This window comes from Pleurodeles waltl, chromosome 3_1, assembly GCF_031143425.1.
Source record: "Pleurodeles waltl isolate 20211129_DDA chromosome 3_1, aPleWal1.hap1.20221129, whole genome shotgun sequence".
In the NCBI taxonomy this organism is placed as follows: domain Eukaryota; kingdom Metazoa; phylum Chordata; class Amphibia; order Caudata; family Salamandridae; genus Pleurodeles; species Pleurodeles waltl.
This window is the reverse complement of record NC_090440.1, coordinates 454,471,416-454,484,984: the sequence shown is the minus strand read 5'-3', so window position 1 is coordinate 454,484,984 and position 13,569 is coordinate 454,471,416.

Here is a 13,569-nt window from a genome sequence, read left to right as displayed (position 1 = left end):
CCCATACCTCTGTCCCCAGGGCACGTCAAGCAGCAGTGTGTCCACCACTACAGGGAACCCAGGCTAACCCACGACCCCAATAACACCAGGGACCTGGGGGCAGTGGTAGTTGGACCACGGTTCAGGGGACAGAGGCGCAGGAATACAGGGGAACTGGGAGGGCTGCTGTGCGACAGGGGGAGGACAGGCCCAGGGAACCCACTCTCCACGAGGCCCTCTCCAACATCATGGGAGCCTACCATCATTCCCAGGAGACGATGGTTACGGCACTGGCCAAGTTTCAGGAGACCCAGTGGCTGCAGGAGGAACAGTATTTGGGGTTCAAGGAGGAACTCAAATCCATCAATACCACCCTGGGCACCATTGTAGGGGTGCTGAAGGAACTCGTGAACACCAGTAGGGACACTGTGGCACAACAAGGGGCCCCTGACACTAGCCTGGACGATGAACTGCCCACCACCTCCGCCGGCACTAGTGGACAGGAGGCACCACCACAGGACCACAACACCAGCACCCCACCCCCTGCAGATGGAGAACTACCCTGCAAGTGGTCCCTGAAATCCAGGACAAAGACAGAGAACAATGCCAAGACCCCCACCAAGAAATGAGACCACCCTGATTGTCATCCTTCTGTCCCGCTTTGCCACCCTGTCCATCCTTAAACTGCCCCAGCTCCACTTCCTATGCCCCTTTGGACAATGCAACTGTGAGACTAATAGACTGGACTCTGCCATGGACATTCCTCCACCATCACCCCTGACCATTTTACAACCCCTTCCAATATTTATCACTTAAATAAACACCCTTAAATCACAAAACTATCTGGAGTCAGTCTGTGCTTTCACAAATGTGTATTTGCAATAACTGAGGGAAAGAGCAATGTCGATTCTATTGTCAACATACCTATGTGACACAGCTCTAGTCCATGAGGTTACATAGCAGAGGTCACACAGTGGGGCCCACATCTGTGAAATCAAAAGGGAAAGTGACAAATCAGGGTCCATACAGTGGGTGAAAGTGACAGACAGATGAGAGGTAGAACAATTGTATCAGATGTAGGAGGCAGTGATGTCTTCTTACCTGTGTCTCACTGGAAGTATTGATGGATCACAGTGTTTCTGTTGTCTATGTCCTCTTCTTCCGCCTCCTCTTCTTCACTGTCCACAGGCTCCACAGCTGCCACAACACCTCCATCTGGACCATCCTCCTGCAGAAAAGGCACCTGTCATCGCAAAGCCAAGTTGTGCAGCATACAGCAGGCCACGATGATCTGGGACACCTTCTTTGGTGAGTAGTAGAGGGAACCACCTGTCAAATGGAGGCACCAGAACCTGGCCTTCAGGAGGCCGAAGGTCCTCTCTATAACCCTCCTAGTTTGACCATGTGCCTCATTGTAGCGTTCCTCTACCCTGGTCCTGGGATTCCTCACTGGGGTCAGTAGCCATAACAGGTTGGGGTACCCAGAGTCACCTGCAAATGTCGAGGGACAACTGTTAGACACATACTAACCCTTAGGGACAACCCCAGACCCAGACAACTATTCACATAGTATAGGGTCCTTGTCCTCACCTAACAGCCACACACGGTGCCTCTGGAGTTGGCCCATCACATAAGGGATGCTGCTTTTCCTTAGAATGTAAGCATCATGCACTGAGCCAGGAAACTTGGCGTTCACATGGGAGATGTACTGGTCGGCCAAAACACACCATCTGCACATTCATGGAACGGTAACTCTTCCGGTTTCTGTACACCTGTTCACTCCTGCAGGGGGATACCAAGGCCACATGTGTCCCATCAATGGCACCTATGATGTTGGGGATATGTCCCTGGGCATAGAAGTCACCTTTCACTGTAGGCAAATCCTCCACCTGAGGGAAAACGATGTAGCTGCGCAAGTGTTTCAGCAGGGCAGACAACAATCTGGACAACACGTTGGAGAACATAGGCTGGGACATCCCTGATGCTATGGCCATTGTAGTTTGAAAAGACCCACTTGCCAGGAAATGGAGTACTGACAAGACCTGTACTAGAGGGAGGATCCCTGTGGGATGGCAGATTGCTGACATCAGGTCTGGCTCCAACTGGGCACACAGTTCCTGGATTGTGGCACGAACAAGTCTGTGGGTGACAATTACATGTCGCTCTTCCATTGTCGACAGGTCCACCAGCGGTCTGTACACCGGAGGATGCCGCCATCTCCTCACCTGCCCCAGCGGACGTGCCCTATGGACGAGAACAGCGAGCAGAGAGTCACCCAACACTGAGGTATTAAATAGAATATTCATTGCACACATTTGTCAATCCGCTATGTGCCTGTCTTAGTGTGTATGCAAGGCCTAGATATGTGTGACGCATTTACAATTAATGCCATGTGTCCCCCTGAAATGGCGGCTGCCTGACCTGTAAGGTGGGACAAGGAGATATGAGGTAACAGCGCTGGCGTTGTACACCGTCGCTGTAGTCGGTCGAAGACCGCAGCGCAATCCTACATTGGTTAACATTGGACCCTATGGGTCCCAGGAGCCATTGACGATGTACACCGGCGGTGACGGTACGCACCGCCACAGACGTGATTGCCATTTTCTCACTGTTCACTCACTTGATACCTGATCTTTGACAGGAGAGGACCTACACTGCAAGTGCTACTGTGACCTCAGTCTGGAAGTGACAATGGCTCAAGTGTCTGGGGAAAGGGCCCCTGCCTTCACTTCGGAGGAGTTGGACAAACTAGTGGATGGGGTCATCCCCCAGTACACGCTACTCTACGGTCCTCCAGACAAACAGGTGAGTACACTGTGAGCATGCTGTGTGGGCAACGCCTGTTTAGAGTGGTGTGGATGGTAGATTGGGGGGGACTGAGGCGTGCATGAAACGACGGTGAGTGTATGTGCGTCATGGCAAGGGTAGGAACGTGGGGCAATGACTGTGACGGTCCGGACGGTTATATCTTCTCCTTTTCACCAGTACTATTCCTATAGGTCAGCGCCCACCAGAAGAAGGATATTTGGCGTGCCATCTCCAAGGACGTCTGGACCCTGGGGGTCCACCACAGACGGAGCACCCACTGCTGGAAAGGATGGGAGGACATTCGCTACTGGAGCAAGAAGACGGCGGAGGGCCAGCTGGGGATGGCCTCCCAACGTGGGAGGGGTGCCCCTTGCACCATGACCCCCTGATGTTCTGGATCCTGGCGGTGGCGTATCCGGAGTTGGATGGGCACTTGAGGGCATCACAGCCGCCACAAGGGGGTGAGTACGTCACATTCATCTGATTCAGCACGCACTGGAGGTGTCTGGGTGGGGGAGCTGGGCTGTGGGTACCCCTAGGCCTGGGCAAGTTTTGTAGGCAAGGTCCCTTCGTAATGCAGGCCATGTGGCACCCCACCCCACCAGTTTTAAGAGCCATCTACCCCTAGTCAGGCTCCTGTGACTTCCATGTGTGCAGCAATCGGGCATAGGCCTTGTACCCCATGGCCCTGTGATTAATTAGGGAACTCTAAGTGCATGGCGTGGTGCAGAGTGCTGCTGTGCCTGTAGTGTCCGCCAACGGTAGCGGTATTGCATGCACTGAACATGTCTTTCTACTTTCTTTCCCCCCTTTTTGTGGTCTCCCTGTTCTTGTGTGCATTAGCATCATCACGCGGAGGAGCAGTGCCACCGGAGCAGGAGGGAGCTGCATCCCACATGGCCCTGGAGGGCGAGACTACAGACTCCGAATTCACCAGCGGGACAGAGGGCGAGAGGAGCTCCACTGCGGGGACAGGAGCTGAGACCAGCTTTGGTAGCAGGCCCCTCTGTGCCCACCGCATCTACAGGTACAGCCGCAACCCCCCATACCAGCACCGCCCTCCCAGCAGCCCCTCAGCGTGTGCCCCGTGGCAGCTCACCCAGGAGGGTGGGCATCTCCTTCACCCCAGGTACCTCAGCCCCTGCCCCTGTCAGCCCTGCTGCCCTCAGTGAGGAGGACATTGACTTCCTCAGATCCCTCACTGTTGGGCACTCTACCATTCTGAATGCCATCCAGGGTGTAGAGAGGCAGTTGCAACAGACGAATGCATTCCTGGAGGGCATTCATTCTGGTCAGGCAACCCAATAGTGAGCTTTTCAGACTCTGGCCTCAGCACTGATGGCAGCCATTGTCCCTGTGTCCAGCCTCCCCCCTCCAATTTCCTCCACCCAGCCCCAATCCCCAGTACCTCAGCCTATCCCAAGCACACCATCAGACCAGCATGCACATACCTCAACACACAAGGGTAGCTCTGGCAAACGTAAGCACCACACATCCCACAGGCACTCACACAAGCATCATACCCATGCACACATACAAACATCCACTGCCTCCACTGTGTCCCCCTCCTCCTCGTCTCCCTCCTCCCTCCCTGTCACGTCTCCACTCACACCTGCATGCACTACATCTTCAGCCACTATGTCCATCACCAGCACGCCCATCACTACACACCGCTCACGTGCACTCACTACCATTCACACATCCCCTGTGTCCTCTACCAGTGTGTCTGTGAGCCCACCTTGTAAACTACACAAACGCAGTCACACACCCACCCAACAGCAATCCACCTCACGACAGCCTCCAGCCCATGCACCTTCACCCAAAGTCAGCAAACGAACACCTCCTACAACCACTACCTCTTCCTCCACTCCCAAACTCCCTTCATCTACCCGTCCAAGTGTGTCTAAAAAACGTTTCCTGTCAAACCTTGACCTCTTCCCTTCACCTCCCCCGCCCCTTCCGTCCCCTAGGGCCCGCCTTTCCAGGTCCCAACCCAGCACCTCAGCCACCACATCACCGGGAACAGTGGTGCCAGCAGTAACCGGCTTCTGAAGTGCGCAAAGCAGCAGGGCAGCCAGTGTGCCAAGGAGCCAGGCCAAGGACAGACGCCTACCTCAGAAACATAAGAAGTTGGCCACAGCCCGGAGGGAGAAGGGCAAAACACCTGCCACCAAGGGCTCTCCCAGGACTACAGTTGGGAGTGGCAAGACAGCTGCGCCACCATCCAAGGTGGTAGAAGGGACTGCGAAAGAAAGGGAAGTTGCCGCCAACCTGCACGGCGGACAAGACCGCCACCGGCACCGCCACATGCACCGCCCCCACCAGCACCGCTTCCCAGGACACCGCCACCACCAGCACCGCTTCCCAGGACACCGCCGTCACCAGCACCGCTTCCCAGGACACCGCTGCCACCAGCACCGCTGCCCAGGACACCACCTCCATCAGCACCGCTGCCCCAGACACCACCAGCACCGCTGCCCAGGACACCACCGCCACCAGCACCACTGCCCAGGACACCACCGCCAGCATCACGCTCACTGAGCCATCCACCAGCACCGCTGGCCAATGAGTGCCGCAAGCACCACCGCTACTGAGGCCTCCGTAAGCACCGTGAGCGGCCATGCCACATCATGTGCCAGTGGCACCACCGCAGACATGGCTGCCATCCCCAGTGGTCAGTCGTACGAAGCTGGTGGTCAGTTCCAGGGGACTGGACAGCTTCCATGAAGGGCCACCGTCAGTGGAGTGTCACATCCATTACCTCTGTCCTTGGCAGGATGAAGCACTCTGGGCACAAAGCCCCCTCCAGAACCAGTGGAGATAGGCATCCACTACCTCTGTCCTTGGCAGGATGAAGCACTCCGGGCACAGAGCCCCCTCCAGAACCAGTGGAGAAAGGCATCCACTCACCCAATCCTTGGCAGGATGAAGCACTCTGGGCACAAAGCCCCCTCCAGAACCAGTGCAGTATCACATCGACTACCTCTGTCCTTGGCAGGATGAAGCACTCTGGGCACAAAGCCCCCTCCAGGACCAGTGGAGAAAGGCATCCACTACCTCTTTCCTTGGCAGGATGAAGCACTCCGGGCACAAAGCCCCCTCCAGAACCAGTTGAGAAATGCATCCACTCACCCAATCCTTGGCAGGATGAAGCACTCTGGGCACAAAGCCCCCTCCAGAACCAGTGGAGTGTCACATCCACTACCTCTGTCCTTGGCAGGATGAAGCACTCTGGGCACAAAGCCCCCTCCAGTACCAGTGGAGAAAGGCATCCAATACCTCTGTCCTTGGCAGGATGAAGCACTCTGGGCGCAAAGCCCCCTCCAGAACCAGTGGAGAGCTGTTATCCACTTGAGAGACTATGGCTTTGCACTCCCCAGGATAAAGCAGTGGGCAAACCACCCACTGGAGAGACTTGTGAGACTGTGGCTTTGCACTCCCCAGGATAAAGCAGTGGGCAAACCACCCACTTGAGAGACTTGTGAGACTGTGACTTTGCACTCCCCGGGATGTAGCAGTGGGCAAACCACCCACTGGAGAGACTTGTGAGACTGTGGCTTTGCACTCCCCAGGATAAAGCAGTGGGCAAACCACCCACTGGAGAGACTTGAGAGACTGTGGCTTTGCACTCCCCAGGATAAAGCAGTGGGCAAACCACCCACTGGAGGGACTTGAGAGACTGTGGCTTTGCACTCCCCAGGATAAAGCAGTGGGCAAACCACCCACTTGAGAGACTTGTGAGACTGTGGCTTTGCACTCCCCAGGATAAAGCAGTGGGCAAACCACCCATTGGAGAGACTTGTGAGACTGTGGCTTTGCACTCCCGAGGATACATCAACAGGCATGGTGCCCCCTCGTGGAGCTGGCGTCGTGCACTCATCCAGCTGAGGTGCCCCCCCATCCCTTCCCCTGAGGTGCCTGTTTTATTTCGATCTGATGCCCCTGCAGTGTTCTCTCCGTTTTGATCGGGTATCTTGTGTGGGCCTCGCCAATGCATTTTGGGCCCAGTGGTCCATGGACTATGTAGGTGCAGTACATGGACTTGAATTCTTGGTGTATATATTTGTTAAAAGTGTGTATATATATTTGAGTAATGGATTTTTATTGATTACATTCGTTCAACTCATTTCCTTTTGTCCTTGCGTTCTTCCGGGGGGTTGGGGGGTGTAAATGTAATGTATCAACATGTATTTGTGTGTGTGTTGTAGTGGGTGAGGGTGGGGGTGGGGGTTTTGCGTGTTGCAGGTGTGTGTCACTCTATTTTCCCCTCCCCCTCCTATGTGTCGTAGGTGCAGTACTCACCGTGGTCGTCGCCGCCGGAGTTCGTGCTCCTGGTACGGGAGAAGGAAGACAATGGCATGTAGACTTTGGAGTTCCGGCTCCATGGCTTCCTGGTTCCTCGTGGGGTGTGTAGAGGTGAGTGTTTTCACTTCCAAGTCCTATTTCCACCGTGTTTTTGTTCACGGTGAATCCGCCCCGGAAAAGGTGGGGGATTGGCCTCTCATGATACTGTGGGCGGTACATTGTCTTCCACCTGTCTGTTGGCGGTGACCGCCGCGCAGTTTGTTTGTACCGCCGTGGCGGTCGGAGTGTTAAAGTGGCTGTCTATGTTGGCGGTTTCCGCCACGGTTGTGATTTCATTTTTTTTACTGCCGGCCTGTTGGCGGTTTTACCGCCGTTTTAACTCCGACCACCAGGGTTGTAAAGAGGGCCTATGTCCTAACTATAACTACCTACTGGCGACCGCCAGTAGGTAAGACTCACATATGTATACATATTTGTACATGTATTCTTACACACACATATGGCCAATAGCTGAGCCATGATTAGAAGCCACATTTGGAATTAGTCACCGAAATGAAAGTTGAAAAACTCCACCGAGATGAATAAGATGGCTGTGGCCAAAGACAGTTCCATAAGGACAGATACCCCTTTGGTGAAGGAGCACTGAAACAGATTTGCTGCTGTGGGGAAGAACTTAGAGAGAGATGTTGTGAAGTCAATCTTACCAGAAATGCACCTCAGGCAGATAGGCAAGCAGGTTGGTCTCAGTCACCTCCTGGTTCTCAAAGCACTTTTTGCCAAATTTTGACAAAGGCCTCAGATTTGGAAATCGGCCACCTGGGCACCTTTTGCACCACAGTCAAGGATCTAGGACTGGCAGGACACCTATTGGGAGTTCAGGACTCACGTAAGGTGGGTCTAGGTGTGTGTTAAGGATGGTGGGAGCCTGTTATGTCCATGTGTCTCTAAACAGGAGGCCAATGAACTAGCCCTTGGAGTCACTTCTGGTAGTTTTGAACACAGTTTTACATGCAGGATCAACAGCAGGGCTAGCATTTGAGGGTTCTAGGCAGGCACCAGGCAGCAAAGCAGTCCTTCCAGGTACAGCAGCAGTCTGGTAGAGTACACAGCAGGTCATAGCAACAGGCAGTCCTCTGAGAGTCCTTCCACAGTTCCAGAAGTGAACTGAAGAGTGGGTCTGAAGGTCCTATCTGTAAGAAAGTACCATCTTGCCTGGCATGTTACCCCCATTTTCACTTGTGTGTCAGTTTGTTTTGTGCTCATAGTTTGTGTCCTGGATGTGTTCCCTGTGTGGTGCCTAACTGTGTCACTGAGGCTCTGCTAACCAGAACCTCAGTGCTTATGCTCTCTCTATCTTTAAAATTGTCACTGCAGGCTAGTGACCATTTTTACCAATTCTGATTGGTACACTGGAACACCCTTGTAATTCCCTAGTATATGGTACCTAGGTACCCAGGGTATTGGGGGTTCCAGGAGATCCCTATGGGCTGCAGCATTTCTTTTGCCACCCATATGGAGCTCAGACAATCCTTAAACAGGACTGCCACTGCAGCCTGAGTGAAATGACGTCCACGTTATTTCACAGCCATTTTACACTGCACTTAAGTAACTTATAAGTCACTTATAAGTCTAACCCTCACTTAGTGAAGGTTAGGTGCAAAGTTACTAAGTGTGAGGGCACCCTGGGACTAGCCAAGGTGCCCCCACATAGTTCAGGGCAATTTTCCCAGACTTTGTGCGTTCGGGGACACCATTACACGTGTGCACTACATAAAGGTCAATACCTATATGTAGCTTCACAATGGTAACTCCGAATATGGCCATTTAACATGTCTAAGATCATGGAATTGTCCCCCGATGCCAAATCTGGTATTGGGGTGCCAATCCTATGCATCCCCGGGGCTCCAGCATGGACCCCAGGTACTGCCAAACTAGCTATCTGGGGTTTTCACTGCAGCTACCGCTGCTGCCAACCCACAGACAGGCTTCTGCCCTCCTGGGGTCTGGGCAGCCCAGTCCCAGGAAGGCAGAACAAAGGATTTCCTCTAAGAGAGGGTGTTACACCCTCTCCCTTTGGAAATAGGTGTTAAGGGCCTGAGAGGAGTAGCCAGTCTTGGCCTCTGGGAATGCTTTGTAGGGCACTGATGGTGCCCTCCTTGCATAAACCAGTCTACACTGGTTCAGGAATCCCCCAGCCCCTGCTCTGGCACGAAACTGGACAAAGGAAAGGGGAGTGACCACACTCCCCTGTCCATCACCACCCCAGGGGTGGTGCCCAGAGCTCCTCCAGTGTGTCCCAGACCTCTGCCATCCTGAATGCAATGGAGGCCTCTGAGGGGCCAGTGCCAGCAGGTGATGTCAGAGACCCCTCCTGATAAGTGCTTACCTGACTAGGTGGCGAATCCTCCTCTGAGGGCTATTTAGGGTCTCTCCTCTGGGTTTCTCATCAGATAATGAATGCAAGAGCTCACCAGAGTTCCTCTGCATCTCCCTCTAGGACTTCTGCCAAGGATCGACTGCTGACTGCTCCAGGATGCCTGAAAAATCGCAACAAAGTAGCAAGAAGACTACCAGCAACATTGTAGCGCCTCATTCTGCAGGCTTTCTCAACTGTTTCCTGGTGGTGCATGCTCTGAGGGCTGTCTGCCTTCACCCTGCACTGGAAGCCAAGAAGAAATCTCCCGTGGGTCGACGGAATCTTCCCCCTGCTAACGCAGGCACCAAACTTCTGCTTCAATGGTCCTCTGGGTCCCCTCTCATCTTGACGAGCGTCCCTGGAACACAGGAGCTGGATCCAAGTGACCCCGACAGTCCAGTGGTCCATCTGTCCAAATTTGGTGGAGGTAAGTCCACGCCACGTAGTAATCCCGTGTACTGCGTGAACTGCAGCTGCTAGGGCTTCTGTGCACTTTTGCAAGGAATCCTTCGTGCACAGCACAGCCCAGGTCCCCAGCACTCCGTCCTGCATTGCTCAACTTGCTGAGTTGACCACCGGCTTTGTGGGACCCTCCTTTGCAGTGTTGAGAGGACCGCCATGCTCAGTTTTCTTGAACCCATGTTCAAGTGCTTCTTTGGGTGCTGCCTGCTTCTTCATGGGCTCTCTGTGTTGCTGAGCGCTCCCTCTGTCTCCTCTTCCAAGGGGCGACCTCCTAGTCCTTCCTGGGCCCAGACAGCATCCATTTTCTTTAACTGCAAACTTTGCAGCTAACAAGACTTGTTTGCAGTCTGTCTGCATGGAAACAACTCTGCATCCTCCACCACACCGTCGGACATCTTCTGTGCAAAGGAGAAGTTCCTGGCATCTTCCGATGTTGCAGAATCTTCGGCTTCTTCCACCCAGAGGCAGCCATTATGCACCTTCATCCGAGGTTTAGTGGGCTCCTGCCCCACCTGGACACTTTCGTGACTCTTGGACTTGGTCCCCTTCCTTTGTAGGTACTTAGGTCCAGGAATCCATCTTCAGTGCTTTGCAGTCTGTTGTGGTCTTTGCAGAATCTCTTATCACAACTTTAGAGTGTTTCTGGGGAAGTAGGGTAACTTTACTCCTACTTTTCAGGGTCTTGGGTTGGGGTACCTTGGACACCCTTAGTGTTTTCTTATACTCCTAGCGACCCCCTATACGCTACACTAGGCCTAGGGTCCCTTAGTGGTTCGCATTCTACTTTCTTAGTATATGGTTTGTGTTGCCCCTAGGCCTATTGCATTCTACAGTGTTTGCACTACGTTTCTAACTGTTTACTTACCTGATTTAAGTTTGTGTGTATATTTTGTGTATTTTACTTACCTCCTATGGGAGTATATCCTCTGAGATATTTCTGACACATTGTCACTAAAATAAAGTATCTTTCTTTTTAGTAACTCTGAGTATTGTGATTGTTATGACATAGTGCTATATGATATAAGTGGTATAGTAGGAACTTTGCATTTCTCCTAGTTCAGCCTAAGCTGCTCTGCTATAGCTACCTCTATCAACCTAAGCTGCTAGAACACTACTAATCTAATAATAAGGGATAACTGGACCTGGCACAAGGTGTAAGTACCATCAGGTACCCACTATAAGCCAGGCTAGCCTCCTACACTATCTTTATATCTTGGTGCCATTCTTCTGAAAGATGTGATAAGTTTTGTTAAATTGCTTACAATTTTCTGACTCCCCAGCCCTGGCTCCAAGCTGGCTGTAGTGACAATGTAGGTCCTTTTTGTGATCACAGAGCATCAGTTATTCATGCTCAAGTGGGGCTGTGCTCAGCTTCGCTCCACCATCCTGCGAGATGGCCTATTCAGGCACTGTTAATCATACTATTGTGCGACAGTCTGGGATAAATTAACAAAGTCCTAACAGTCAGCTATACCCAGTCATGTGACTTAAGACAGTCTGCAGGCACAGAGGACTGAGGGCGGGAAACTGATTACTTTGTAAAAGTGGCATTTTCAAAGTTGTAATGATACAATAGACTCCACCATTAAAGAGGGTTTATGATTACAAATCCATAGGTACCAAACATGCAATATCCACCTCCTCCTATTTAGGAATTACAGCTTGTTAAGTGTTATATGGAATCCCCAGTGTTATCCCATGGGAGGGAGAGGTCTCACAGTAGTGAAAAATGAACTTGGGAGGTTTTCACTACTAGGACATGTAAAACTTAAAAGTACATGGCCTGTGGCACCGTGTCCTATGGTCTACCTAGGGCTTATCTTAGTAGTGACATATGTAATAAAAGGGGAGTTTAAGACTTGGCAAGGAGTTTCAAATTTAAGTTGACATGGTAGCGTGACACTGCATTCAGACTGGACTGGCAGGTCTGGGACAAGATTAAGAGGGCTACTTAGGTGGGTGGCACAAAACGTGCTGCAGGCCCACTGGTAAAATGTAATTTACAGGCCCTGGGTATATGGTATACAACTCTACAACGGCCTTACAAGTAAATTAAGTATGCTAGTTGGGTATAAGCCGTTTTGACCATGTTTTAGGGAGAGAGCAAAAGCATTCAAGCACTAGTTAGCAGTGGTAAAGAGCACAGAGTCCTAATGCTAAAAGAGCAAACATTCTAGCAAAAATGGAAGGAAGAAGGCAAAATATTTAGAGTAGGGTTGACCCTGTAGAGAGGGCCATTTTCAACATGACTCCCCTCCAGCCTAAAGCAAAGGTATACTAACCAATACCTTGATGGACTTCCTTGCTTAGACAATAGAATGTGGACAATGACCCTCTAATGCAGGGGCACTTGTCACTTCTATAACTCTATGAATTAATTTGGATCCCTCTGTCTGTACTCTCCTGAGCCACTTGACTGACCCATGGGTAACCCTTCTTCTCACATGTGGACTCCATCTGTGTGGCATTGTGAGAAAGGGCCTCTATAGACATGATACCCCCCCCACTTTTTGCCTGGAAAATGATGTTGTTTTAAACTGTAAGTGCCCTGGGCCCCTGCTAAACAGGTTCTCAGGGCCAGATCTCTTTCCACAAAGCTGTACTATGTTTGGCACTTCAGACACCTTTGCAAGTCCCTAGTAAAGGGTACCCTGGTACCTAAGGCATAGGTACTGAAGAGGGGTCCCCAGAGCTGCAGCACCAATGGTCCCACTTTGAGAGGCCCCATACCAGCCTCATTCAGACTGCCATTGCAAGTGTATAACAAGGTGTGTCCAAAATCGACATGACACTCACCAATAGTGCCATATCCACTAACACTACATGCAGCATAGATAAGTTATCCCTCTGGCAGGCCTTACAGCCTTAAGGAAGGGTGCACTATAATGCATGTGAGGGCATAATGGGCATGGACAAATATGCCCCCACGTGTCTTTGCAAATTATTAGATGTAGGGGGTGATTATGAGTTTGGCAGATGGAAACATCTGTCTGCCAAACTCCCAATGAGGAGGTCGCGGCAGTGCTGGTGACCTCTCTGACGACTCCATTACGACATTCCCACTGGGCTGACCTGCGGAAACCTTGATTTCCGCTGGTCAGCCCAGCGGGAAAAGTGCAGCAGCATTGTCGCCGGCTCATAATAGAGCTGGTGGCAATGCTGCTGCATGCAGGGGGCACCAGCACCCTTGAAATGCACACTGTCTGCACAGCAGACAGTATTCATTATGAGGATGCTGGGCAGGGGGACCATGGGCAGTGCAAAGACCTCCTGTGGCCCCCTGCACTTGTTCTTCACCATTCTTTTCATTGCGGTCAGACCGCCATGAAACGGCTGACAGAGAACAAGGTTGTAATCAGCAGGGCAGCGCTGAGTTCAGTGCACCATGGCGGATTACAACCAGGACTGCAGTCAGCTGGTCGGTAACACTGATTCTGGTGGGGAAAGCAGTAGGTTTGGTGGTCTGCCCACCAACCTTGTAATGTGGCAGTTGGTCCTCGTAACAAGGCACAGGGTAAGTGTGCACAGAAACCATGCAAATGCATGTGCTGGACACTGTTCATTATGAGTTTCCCAGACACATGATGGCCTCTCTGAAC